The 12,569-nt window shown below is 39.4% G+C and overlaps 1 protein-coding gene across 6 annotated transcripts in view; it reads left to right on the top strand.

The window, feature by feature from the left end:
- The window catches only part of znf536 (zinc finger protein 536), a 234,300-nt gene that overhangs the window by 50,063 nt on the left and 171,668 nt on the right, over positions 1-12,569 (top strand). Inside the window, exon 1 of one of the 6 annotated variants that reach the window (XM_055060102.1) lies at positions 9,743-9,764. The exons of the other annotated variants lie outside the window; for them this stretch is intronic. The gene's annotated coding sequence lies outside the window, so the exon portion shown is untranslated. Of the gene's footprint in view, positions 1-9,742; positions 9,765-12,569 lie in introns of those variants that run through there. 6 annotated transcript variants of the gene reach the window in all.

Raw genomic sequence — 12,569 nt, 5'->3', positions numbered from 1 at the left:
AAACTAAAAATGTGGTGTAACTGATGTTGCCTTTTATGGGGCAGACATTAGGACTCCAAAACAATAGTTCTTGAGTCAGTTTGTAACTAATTTGGCAAAATGGTTGGGTCATTGTCCATTTGGAAAACATATTTGTGCTTAAGCTTTACCTTGCTGTCCAGTGTCTTCAAGTGTTTTTTTTTAAATACTTAGATATAATGATGACATTTATTTTTAGAAGTTCACCAGTCCCTCCATGATGCAGCTACCCCCGTATTTCTGGTTGTGACGTTATTACAGCCACTGGAAAAATTAACCAATTAGCACCCTTTGCCAACTTATTGCCAATGTTAGATCAAATTAGAAGTTTTTCAATTGAATATTAGATTTAAAGTACAATAGTAGTAATTTTTTCTATGAACTATTTCAAATATTCCATCTGAACCAAGAAGAAAAATAAAATAAATAAAATGCTACTATCTCCATAACCATTTGCGTAATGTTTTAAACCCAAAAAGACAAGCTGCTATCATGTCATTTTCTCAAAGACTCCAGACCTTCATCTGTTCACAGATAATTTAAAAGTTTCTTCATAGCCCTGCATGATTACAGGAGGCTTCAGTAAAGGCATACCAGTTCGTAGCCGTTGACAGTTAGGAAATTAAATGGGTGGGTGAGTTTTCAGCAGTTCAAGAGTGTTGGTTCTAAACTAGAGCTTGTCTCAAGATAATTATAGTGTGTAAAATGCAAACACAATACCAGCGTCAACCACCATTAGTTGATCAGCCAGCATCCTTCATTTTACAGTTTTGACTCCTGAAAGCAACCCTCCCCGTGCTGGGAAGAGAGAAGTTCTCAGACAACTTCTGATTTAACAACTGGAGAAAACTTCAGCCGACTATATGTGCAGGGAATCCCACGGCATCCGATATCCAGACTAATCACATGCAATACAAGCTAGCTCCTGCGCATGTAAGCAGACCCAGACATGTTAAATTATTACATTACCCAAATTACATTAGTTAGTAATGGAAGCATAAAAAAAATCCTCTTAGACTTCGGTGGAAGTGATCTAAAGAGTCTGTAAGCTGTAAACTAGACTCCTTTATAACATTGCTGATGGAACTGCAGCTTACAATCAGCGGGCATCTTTTTGTGAATTGGACACATTAGGGTTGCACTCCAAAACGGGAGAGGCTTGGAGAATTCATGGATTTCCGTCAGCAAGAAACTCTAAAGTAGCCCCTTAGTGGTTCCGGATTTAAATCTAATGCTTCCTATGAAGACCTTTCAGTTGATGACATGTAAACGTGAAACGAATAAAGCCATCCCCCTACTGCCATTCTCTCTATTGAAGATGAAAAGTGCAAATAATGTCAATTATTAAATTTAACTGGGTAAAGTAGTAGTTAGGTTAAGTCACTATAATGTTCCCTGAAGGATTTGAAACGAGGAAATCTGCCAGTTTGCGTGTGTGTATGTGTGGAAACAAGCGACGCATGGCTTGAAACTTAAGGAAAGTTCATCTCCACAGACCTCTAGCATTGATCACTGGGGCCCTAAAGCTATTATCATGATCTAATTAGGTTTAACATAAGTCTGTGTCACGGCCCGGTGCAAGGCTGCCTTGTCCCCAATTCCACACTTTCACAGCACCCCTATTTAAAAATAGCTCACACACGACAAGAATACAAATACTTTTTTTTTCCCAGTCATACTGAGATCTACTTTAATTTTATACTAAAGGTCTGGGCCAAGAGAAATGATGTAACTCACAATACACTGAAGAAATGTGGTCTGGTGCTGGCATGCCGTCACCCACCAATCATATAGGAAATGCTTCAACACTTTATTTCAGGTACGTCTTTCAAAAATGCTTTCTTTAATTTTAGAATTTGCTGTGAACATTTGGAATAAATATGGATTTCCTTTGATGTTCGACCACTCAAGTGGTTTTATAAGGCCTTGTATTTAACGTATGAACAGTCAAGTTTAACAGAAAGCGCTCACTCTGTTGATTCTGTAGTTTGAATGAATAATTATGGTCTATACCAGATAAATATGCTAAGAATATTTAAATCTAACCCTAGATGGAGAAACAAATCACATGGAGTTAAGATTTGCCTTAGTTTGTCTTTTACTTTTTCAGTTGAAGCCATGTACCAAACTTGGTTTCAAAACTTTTGCTAAATCTAAAAATCACTTGTTCTGTGTTAAGACAAAAATTCTAAAACTGAATTTGAAGTGTAGGTAAATGTGATTGTTGAATTTCTGAATAAATGGATGGGGTTTATGTTTATTTAATTTATAACTGATTGGAAGCAATTTATCACAGTGTTCAGCTTAAGAAGATCCCTTTAGTTATTATTATGATGCTAAGCTAAATATGAACATGTCATTGTTCTTGATTTAATAAATCAGAAGCATCCTTTATCAGATGATGCGATCATCACCATCTGACTGTAGACATGTGGCTGAACTTCTGTAAACTGTTGTTCATTGGTAGTGATAAATTCAATTCTGGTTATTTATATGTAACCAATTCACAACAAATGTCTCAAGGAACATTACAAAAAGATCATTTCAATTCAATCACAAATACACATTAATCCAAGTTATTATATCAGGGCATTAAATTCAGCTTATTATTGAAAGTAGATTAAAAAGTTTTCTGTCTACGGAAACCCAGAAGATTGCATGGAGTCATTGACCTGCAGCATTCCCTCCTCCTGGAGGAAAACATAGAGATAATCTCTTGCATTGTGCTGTTGACTACAGCAAGCCCTCATTACCAAGTGTGCATAAAGTTTTTTATTCTTAAAAAACTCATTTTTAACAAGAAGAAACCTCCAGCAGAACCAGAACCTGGCTCAGTACAAAAGGCCATCTAGAAAAGATGGACTGGGGGTTTGAGAAGATGGAGGCACAAAAAAGAAACAGTTCTTTCTATGTTAATGACAAGTTAAAAATTAGTATTAGGATAGGGACACATTTACTACAATAACTAAAAGTCAACATGCTTGGAATCTGCTGTTATCTCTTTAAGATGGGACATATAAAGAAACACTGCAAAGTAGCCATTTCTACTGTATGTTACCATCGTTACCAATGTTTTGTATTTTTACAGTAACTCAGCAGGTTTAACATGAATCATTTTCTCCCGATTCTATTACTTAATGATCATGAATGAAACCAAAACTGTATGCCTTTATTCCCTATCTCTGCTACAGATTCTGCCATGTCATTACTTATTAAATAGCAATGAAGAGGATGACCCCCCAACCCCCCCAACACACACACACACACACACACACACACACACACATATATATATATATATATATATATATATATATATATATATATATATATATATATATATATATATATATATATATATATATATATATATATATATGCAACATTTGTATGTATGTTACACTCTCATGTTAGTGTGCAACATATACATACTGACTGTCTGAACTGCTCTATTTTTAGTGCCTTTGGACTTGGGTTTTCTGGGTTGAGGTAGCTGGATGCTGCTGTGAATTACCTGCTCTGACACTTTATTAATCTTCAACAAGATTAGCAGCAATTATGCACACAGCTGGGCCTGTAGGTGGCTGTGACCATTTGCACCCCATACCCCAACACAAACACACAGACTAAAAGACTGATAAATAAATAATAATAATAATAAAAAAAACTGAACTAACAGGACCTCACATGCAAAAACTGCAATGTGCTTTGTTTTTTTTACACACCTCTTTCTTTTCAGTACCTACTGCAGTATTTATAGTTCAGACTAAACGGTGGCATCTCACCTCCTATATATATGGAGGCTATTCTTATGAATCCTTGTGAGAAATGCATATTTCCTTTTAAATGTGCTTGGCGTTTCTCCAGAACCACTCTGACCAAACGAGCCCCTTTTATCACTCCCCCAACCCCATGTCTCTCTTTTGATTGATATGTGAAATCCGTCTCTCTCTGCGGTTCTAAAGGCAGTCCCTGTGTGCATCTGAAAGGTGCTCATTGTTGAGCTGAGACCACTTTGTCAAGAAACAATCCCGTTCCCAAGGAAGCTGGGAATGTCTTAAAGAAAAGATACATTGGGGGAACTTTTAATTTTGTGTGGGGTCATTTTAATCCTGATCCATTTTTATAGAAGCAGTTGTAGTTCAATGGCTGCTCACCCTAATGCTCTAAAAGAAGGAGCCAAATAAAGGGGGACCGGGAGAGAATGGAAAACCCACCCGCGGGCCCATTGAACAATCCTAAACTTACGTGTCACAGGGAATGAGGAAGGGTAGAGGCCTTTGTTGTTGGGCACATTGGGATGTATTTAAGTTTTACAAAGGAGTTTTCACTGAATACAGGCCTGATTTTTGATACAAGGTTTAAAATGAATGGCTTCAGGGCAGATTTCTGAGGGGATGAAGTCTGGTTTAGGAAATTCTTCAGACATAAACTAGTTCCAGGAGGTAGAGAAGGAATATGACCCTACACCTCTTAATTTAAAAATGAAATCTACAAAGCTCAACACAATGTTTCTTATTTTTATGATAAATTTGCTACTCATTTTGTCATTGCCTTTACAGTCTTCTGTTGGTATTGGTTGTTGTTGGTTCTCCTCCTCGCCTCTCTTATCTACATCTGATTCCTTCTTCTGAACAGGAAACGCTTAAAAGAATTGCTCTGATTTTTGTTTAGGATTTTGTGAATACATCAATGTGTTTATCAGATTTTGTGATTGCTCAACTAAGATCATTTTCTTTGATAAAGGTCAATTTTTTCAAATTATAGAAACATGCATCCCAGTTAGTATCAAGACCTATTTTCTGAAAATTTTAGACTTAAAAAGTAAATTCACTCCTTATGAAACTCACCCACACTCTTAAACAGGCTTTATGATAATCTCAAGCTGTTACTTGCACACCTTTTTTTAAACCACACTTTTTCCTTCCACAAATCTTTCCATTAATATTCTTACAAGCAGCATCCTGCAGCTTTAGCATTGACTGGTGGCTTACTCTTGATAAGGACCGTTTCAGTGGCTGTCAGTTCAGATATTAGGCCAGAGGTTTCCTATATGGTTTAATATGCCATAGCATTGGACATGTGTGTTAAAAGACCATACTGCAATAAAATAAAAAATAAAAAACTATTCCAAAAATCAGATTTTTGAATTTTCATTAGCTGTGAGGCATCATCACCAAAATGAACAGAAACAAATACTTTATATAGATCACTCTTCGTGTATTGAATATATTAAACATGTTAATTTCACCTCTTAATTAGAAAACCATATTTTATAATTTTCTTGTATGTTGACCTGTTTTTGTAATTCTCTCAGTTGTAAACAACCATAGACTTTCATGCAATTAACAATTTACTGGAAATTTGATGATGGTTAGTATGTGTCTGAACTATATTCCATTTGTGATCTGTTTCTTATTTTTATTTTTTAGTTTTGTTCAGCTTCTGATGACAAAAACAACAAATTTGTATTTTTAAAAGGGGAAGAAATTGAAAAAGTTAACAATGTAGGTAGCATATTGAGTTTCCACAAACTGTTTTTGTGGAAACTCAAAGGAACTGATCTGTCCCTTCAAACACATCAGTCAATTACTTTTTTTAAAATTATTTGTATGTATTTGAACAAGACAAGACATTGGATGTATACAAAAGTTTTCTTTTTCTGCATTTTAAAAACCTGTCCTTGAAACCTTGCCACCACTGTGGTGAAATAAGAGCTGGATAGTTTTTGAGAAATGGCGGGGTGAGACCAAACAGTCTGATTCATGATGGTTATTTATGTACCATGTAGCTGCTGCTCAGCAGGGGGTTAAAGGCCTGGTCTTTACTAAGTAACATCTTTTTCTGCTCGGTTTCTCCTAAGCTGGGCTCGTGGCCGGTCTTCCTGGTGCAATCTCTGTTTTTGATCATCCCCCAAAAATAATGAGAGAAGGGGTTCTGCTCCAGTGTCGTCGTGCTGAGAAATTAGGTGCATTCAAATGAGCTTTGCTGTTGCATTGTGACAGTCAGGCTGATGCATGTCCCATGTTTTGGTGACATGACCTCATGTTTGTCACTGAATCTCTCAGCGAGCAGAGAGACATGACCACATAAAGAAAGAATATGCAACTGCAATGTTATTTTTTTAAAGGAAGACATGCCTCATTCTTTTCCTCTAATTGTCCTTTATTTATTTCATCTTTTTCCCCTCCTCCTGTTTTCATCCTCTTTCCTGAGACACGGGGATCCAAGTGAGCAATGGTGCATTACTAAGGACACCTGCTCACTTGACGTGGCCAGGAGGATTGACTGCTGTGCGTATTTGTGTCTTCGAGTGTGTTCACTTTTTATTCATTCATCAATTGTTAAGCTGAGAGAGGAACCAAACCTGTCACATGCTTTCATAGTGGATATCTGGAATTCTGCAAAGACTGTGTCCTAAATCCAGTTGGCACCTTGGTCAGCAAAATAATGAGAATATTCGTACTCTGACAAAACCTTAACTGATGAAGCATGTCTCATAGAAATATCACTTTTAGAAAGGATGGAACCTTGTCATCTGTTACGAGCCTTATCCTGACCAGTCTGTTATTTATACAGAAAGATTTCTAAAAACAGGCCAAGTTAGATTTGACATAATTGGGGGCATCAGAACTTGATTTTTGTATTTCAAGAGTGACTTTGTGGTTTTGTTTGAGGCCTTGTGGTTGAATCAGACATTTATCTAGAATACTGTTGTTGCTCAGTCTTTGAAACACACTCCACACATTATTTTTATCCCGGTGCCAAGATGGAACCAACTTTTACTCGGTACTCATCTAGGTGGTTTGACTCCAGTGTCATTGACCACATGTTGAAAGACAGGGGGTTGCTCCTCAGACAGAGTACTTTGTACTTTGCCCAGTTAAAAGACTCTGAACTACAAGCTCCTTCGTGAACTGCTTACCTGAACAGGAATTGTGTGATAAAAAGCACTCTGATCGATCAGTGAATTGAGATAGTTCATCACAACATTAACTATAAATTGTGATTAAAAATTATATCAAAGATCATCAGTCCATATTCATTTAATCAAAAGTTTTGTATTCAGTAAAAGACCATGAGCCATTTCTCCCACGAGTGTCAGACATGCAAGTTTGCTTTGGTTATAGTTTCCCAGCATGCTATGTGCTATAGTTCGGTTCCTCCTTTCAAAGTGCTCTCCAGTCCGATTGGCATTCACATATTCATTCCACTATTATTGCTCACTTCAACTGAACAAGGACTTGTAGGTTTGTGGGCAGACCAGAGTTTGCTTTTTTGAGTCCGTAATTAAACAGAGTTTAATCACGCATTAACGCCTCCACAAATCAACTGGACTTTTCAGGCAAATGAAGTAGAGTCCAAGAATGAACAGGGCTGGTGGGAGTGAACCCTGACAAACACTGGGACCGCAGGACCAATTGTCATATACGCAGCAAAATTCTACATCAATGCAAATGTCCTCACTCTCTGTTGAAATCCATTTGTGCTCCATTCTCAAGAAGTTGTGATTTTGGATCTAGTTCTAGAAAGCATTTGATTTCTCAGAGAAGGTGGTCACTTGATGTTGAAGCGCTGTGATTACCTTTTGAGGAGGAACAGACGCGTGACAGGTGTGGATCAACTATGACCTTCCCACTTGATGTCGATAGAACGTGTGTCGATCACAGATTGCATGTGAGGCCCAAAGGAACCCAGTCAGCTGAACTTGTCTAAATTTACATTTTCCCAAATTATGTCCAAATCGGAAAACTTCTTCAGCATTCCTGTTGTGTTCGGTTAGTGAATGTGAAATGAACAGTTTCTTAATATTTTGTTCATAAAAAGAGACCACAGCATCTCTCCAACTCAGACCTTCATGACACCAATTAAACGCGACCTTGTTCGATGCAGTTTAAATAATTATCTCTTGAAGATGAAAAGAAAAATACTTCTCCTGCCAGTCTTAAAAGTGACAAAGGCGAGATGTTGAATTCAGGGAAGAGCACAATATGTTCCGTTATGTTCTCAATGCTTCTCTGTTGCTTTGAACGAGAAGAAGATTGGAAGTGATGGAGGCGCGGCGAGAGAGGCAAAAAGCAATATTTTACCATTTTAATACTGACATTTGAATGTGTTCTGTTCACATTTATTCCCAAACCCCCACTGTGCCCTCTCACCACACCCCCCACCCCTGAGTGTCAAACAAAAAAAAGTAAAAACATTCTTATTCGTTTAGAATGTAGGTCACATTACAGTGGTGTCTAGCTATTGGACATGGGCTTAGATAACTGTTTGTTGAGTATTAAATGCTTTCGCTGCATCAGCAGCCTCTGCTACTGGCATTTCTCACACAGCTGTGCAGCTGAAAAGAGTCAGCGCCATAGCAAAATTGCGTCCCGTTCATGCACATGTACACACATGCTTTCAGTTTTTGGGCGGCGTGTGCGGGTGTGGTTGTGTGTATGGATTAAGAAAGAAAAATAAATAAATCTTTGTGTGAAACACTTACTTTTCTCATATAAAAGTGGACATAAAAGTAGGTTTTGAAAGCCAGTCAAAGATGCACCTAGAAATGAGCGCTGGGCTTTGGTGAAAAGGAGCTAAACCCAGTGACCTGAGGCGCTAACTCAAGCAGATGAGTCTTTGCTTTTCTTTCCTCTTATCCATGTTTGCTTTGGGTGACCTTGCACACCAGCCTTGTTCCAGTGTATTCACATAGAGGCTGCCCTAATGGCTCCGATAGGCCCCAATGTGGCTGATGCTTTTCCTCTGAAAAATACCCCTCAGCGCTCGACCCTTCGCCCCTTCAATTATATCCTTGCCTTTTGATGCAACTGCTGCAACCCCTGATTTGAAAATATCCAGGAAGAAGTTGCGGGGGAAAGAGGAGAAAATTGCCCTTGCTTTGATAGCAGCAGGATCCAGGCGAGGAGTTAAGTGTTCACTTAAAACAGAAGGGCGGGAGACATGAGGGGGACGTGGAGCCGATGTGCAGTTTTACCCTCTGTTGTCTTAGCGTGAAATGAAAGATGCGAGAGGTACATGTGTGCTCGTTTGTGAGCTTTCCTCCCCTCCTTCTGTCCTTTGGACAAAACAAGCCCAGATGGTGATTGATTTTTCAAGTGCTGACATCCCTGCTTGAGAAGCGCCCCTTCATTCTGCACACACACACACACACACACACACACACACACACACACACACCCACACACACACACACGCACACGCATGCACACCCTTCTTTGTGCCTAGCAAGTCAGACACACTAACATCTCAGTGCCATCTTTCTCTTTGTGACTGCCAGGAGCCACTATTGATTGACAAAAGTATGCATGCAAACAAATAGACGTACACACGCATGCATGCATACATACACACACACACCCCTACACAAACACAAACATGAGGACATGCTTGCAATGCCGTCCAAGACCACAAGCACAGAGCCAGAGGTCATTTCCAGTCTGTCCTCATTTGCAGGTGGAGCTTTAAAAAGGGAAAACATATCCATGGAAGGTGTTAAATATGCCAAAGACTGTCTGCTTTCACTGAAATACGTTTGGAAGTATTGGGTAATATGCATGATCAACAGAATAAACGTTAATTAATAATTTTTCAACCATCCACATTCACACCAGCCCTGTTTGGTCCGCTTTATTCCAACTCTGTTTCCGGTTCGCTTGGGGAGGTGTGACTGCGCAGTCCAACTCTGAGGTCTGGTCCATCTGCAAACCTGGGTCTGGGTTCGGCTGATCTGAACACTGGTATGTTTTGAAAACATTTGTGAATGCAAGTGGATCAGAGACTACTCCAAAAGCAGAAAGCAGACTATAGCTTAGGGCATTCTGGGAAAATACAACCAAAGCAAACAAAAGTTCGAGAAATGTCTCATGTTTTCTTTTACCAAAGGTTTAAGAGAAATCCTACTACCGCTAAAATCTGACAACACTTCATTTTTTTGAAGAAAGTTGCACTCAGTATCTTAATTCTTTTAAATTTCCTTCTGTGGTTCTTGGTGCAGCGCCATCACCGGTGAGGGAGGGGACAGGTTTTTCAAAGGATTTAGTTGGTTTGACATATTGAAGTGTAAAACCAGTGGAAAATATAGAAAATGTTACAATTTTTGTCCTCAGTCAATCCAACACTACTGGGCGACCCGGTGTGAAAAAGGCCTAAAAAGGAAGTGCTGGACGTTTCCCATTAAAGTGCAATTTAATTATCATCCACAAATTGTCTGCTTTTTGTCAAACTGAATCAGGGATTAATATTTTGAATTTTCATGGCTTCTATTAAAATAAACAATCTTTACAACAGAGAACTCCTAATTTTGTGTCTATGCAAGATTACCAGAAACAGACAACATGGAGGAAGAAAAAACACTGATTATGGTTCATAAACTGGCATTTCCCCGGATGCTTCCCCAGTGTGAGGCAGATAAAGAGACACAGAGCAATGACAAGCAGGGATAGCATAAAGTGACAGAGAGCTGTACGCCACAGCAGCCCCATTGAGTTAAAGTGGCTGTGTGGCTAAATGATGTCATTGGCTAACTAGGCGTTCTCAGGCCATTGCCTCTGTTTGCGTGACTAAATACATACAATTAAGGCCTCGGCACTTCTCAATCTCTGTGAACTCATTGTTATCCCCTGGTTCAAGTGCACTGATAATGGGGGCCAGAGGAAAACAGGCATAGCAGTGAGAGAGACGGAGAGCTGGTGGGTAAAATAGACATCTCATTATTAGTGGCATTCTCTTTCACCCCGACAGCGTTTCTAAAGCCTCGTTCACTAATCTGTCCCCTTTTCTGGCCGTTTTACTTTCTTTCTTGTGGCTTTCCCTTTGTGGTATTTTTTATTTTTTACTTTGTCGTATAGCTTGTATGTTTTTTCTCCGAGCTTCCTTGTCCCTCATTACTTTGGACCTTTGTCTCATGATGGTTCATGTTCACTAAAACATAGACACATTTCACACGCAGTTCAGGTCCAACAGCAGAGATCGTACGACTTTGTGGTCAGGAGTTATTTGTATCTTGCAAACATAGGTGTTTAAATAAGCAATGCATTGATGTGAAATTTCTCAACCAATGTTGATCATATAATTGTTCAATTTCACATTTCAAAAATAAATTTGCTTCATGGAAACACAACAATATTTTTTTGGATCAAATGTTTTGCCGCTAGGATGAGAAGTGTGTTTTGTTTTTTGTTTTTGGTTTGAAATTGACTTGACCCTCAAAGCTGGAATGAAAACACTTTCGTTGCATCACATGAGTCACGACCGGATTCTGTCGCTGCCGCAGATCATGAAGAAGATGACCGGACGACAGTTGGGGGGGTCATGGTACTGTGCGTTTTTTGAATGACTTATCACATCAGCAAGCTTGTTCGCGTGTGATTTTTTAAATGTATTTTTTCCAAAATATATTTATGCTTTAATATGAGGTACAATGTAAAGGCAGTTTTATCTAAAGTTTTATCACTTGATCAGCATTTAATTATCAGCTTTTAGATGCGGTGGATTGGTTGAGGCATCAGTAGTTTCAACTGGAAAGATAGTTTGACGTATTACTTTGTAGCTACTGATCTGACTTCACCCAGGCCCTGAATTCCAGCTATATGTTTCAGTTTTTGTTGGCTTTGAGCTGAAGAGCAGCTGCAACAACTTTTCTGCAAAGTTTTGCAAACAAAAACTCACTCTGCCACGAAGAATGTAAGTAGCCCTTGCTGTTGCCTGTACAGAGCAGTGGAGGTCAGAGTGTGGATTCTCTCTCTCTCTCTCGCTCTTTCTCACACACACACACACACCTACACAAAAAAGGATTGGGTGTAATCGTCTAAAGTGAGACTTCTCTGATGGCCTCAACACTTGACAGTGATGCCCTCAAGTCTCAGAGAAAACCCTGTAACTTGAGAACAATTGCTTCTGTCTGTCTTGAGTAACCAGATCACCATGCTGTCCTCCCTGCCCACAGGCACACTCCTTCCCAATCACCGCTGCACATTCATACACACACACACACGCAAACACGCACACACACAAACACACACACATATCTTCTTTCTGTAGAATACACACAGAGAGACAGATAACCCATGGAAGGAGTCTCACACACAGGTTTGTGTGACAATAAGTGTGTCTGAGGCATACTACAGGGTGTGTGTGTGCGTGGGTTTGTGTGTGTGTGTGTGTGCGTGTGGGCGTTTGTGTGTGTGTGTGTGCCTCTGAGTAAAGGAGGGCACGTTCTCCTTCACTCACTGCTGTGCAGTGTAGTGGTAGTCAAGGTAAATTGATCTTATTTAGTGGCACATCAACACGTGTAAGGGGGCTTACGGCTCATTACTCTGGGCTCTGATCCTTTCTGTTCACCCACTGATGGATGGCCTGGGCGGGTGAGGGGAGTTACAGGTGGGGGGCAGGTTAAGGAGAGCAAGATGGACATCAGCCATGGCATCCCCCTGCCACATCCTTCCTACCCTCCTCCTCCCCTGACTTCCCTTTACTTTTTCCATATATTTACAGTTTTTGTCCACTTGCCAGAGTTCCCAAACATGTTGAACCACTAAGTTTTA

Source organism: Poeciliopsis prolifica, unplaced genomic scaffold (genome assembly GCF_027474105.1).
Source record: "Poeciliopsis prolifica strain line A6 unplaced genomic scaffold, Auburn_PproV2 SCAFFOLD057, whole genome shotgun sequence".
In the NCBI taxonomy this organism is placed as follows: Eukaryota; Metazoa; Chordata; class Actinopteri; order Cyprinodontiformes; family Poeciliidae; genus Poeciliopsis; species Poeciliopsis prolifica.
The sequence above is the reverse complement of the archived record's forward strand: the minus strand, read 5'-3'. Positions and strand labels throughout refer to the sequence as shown.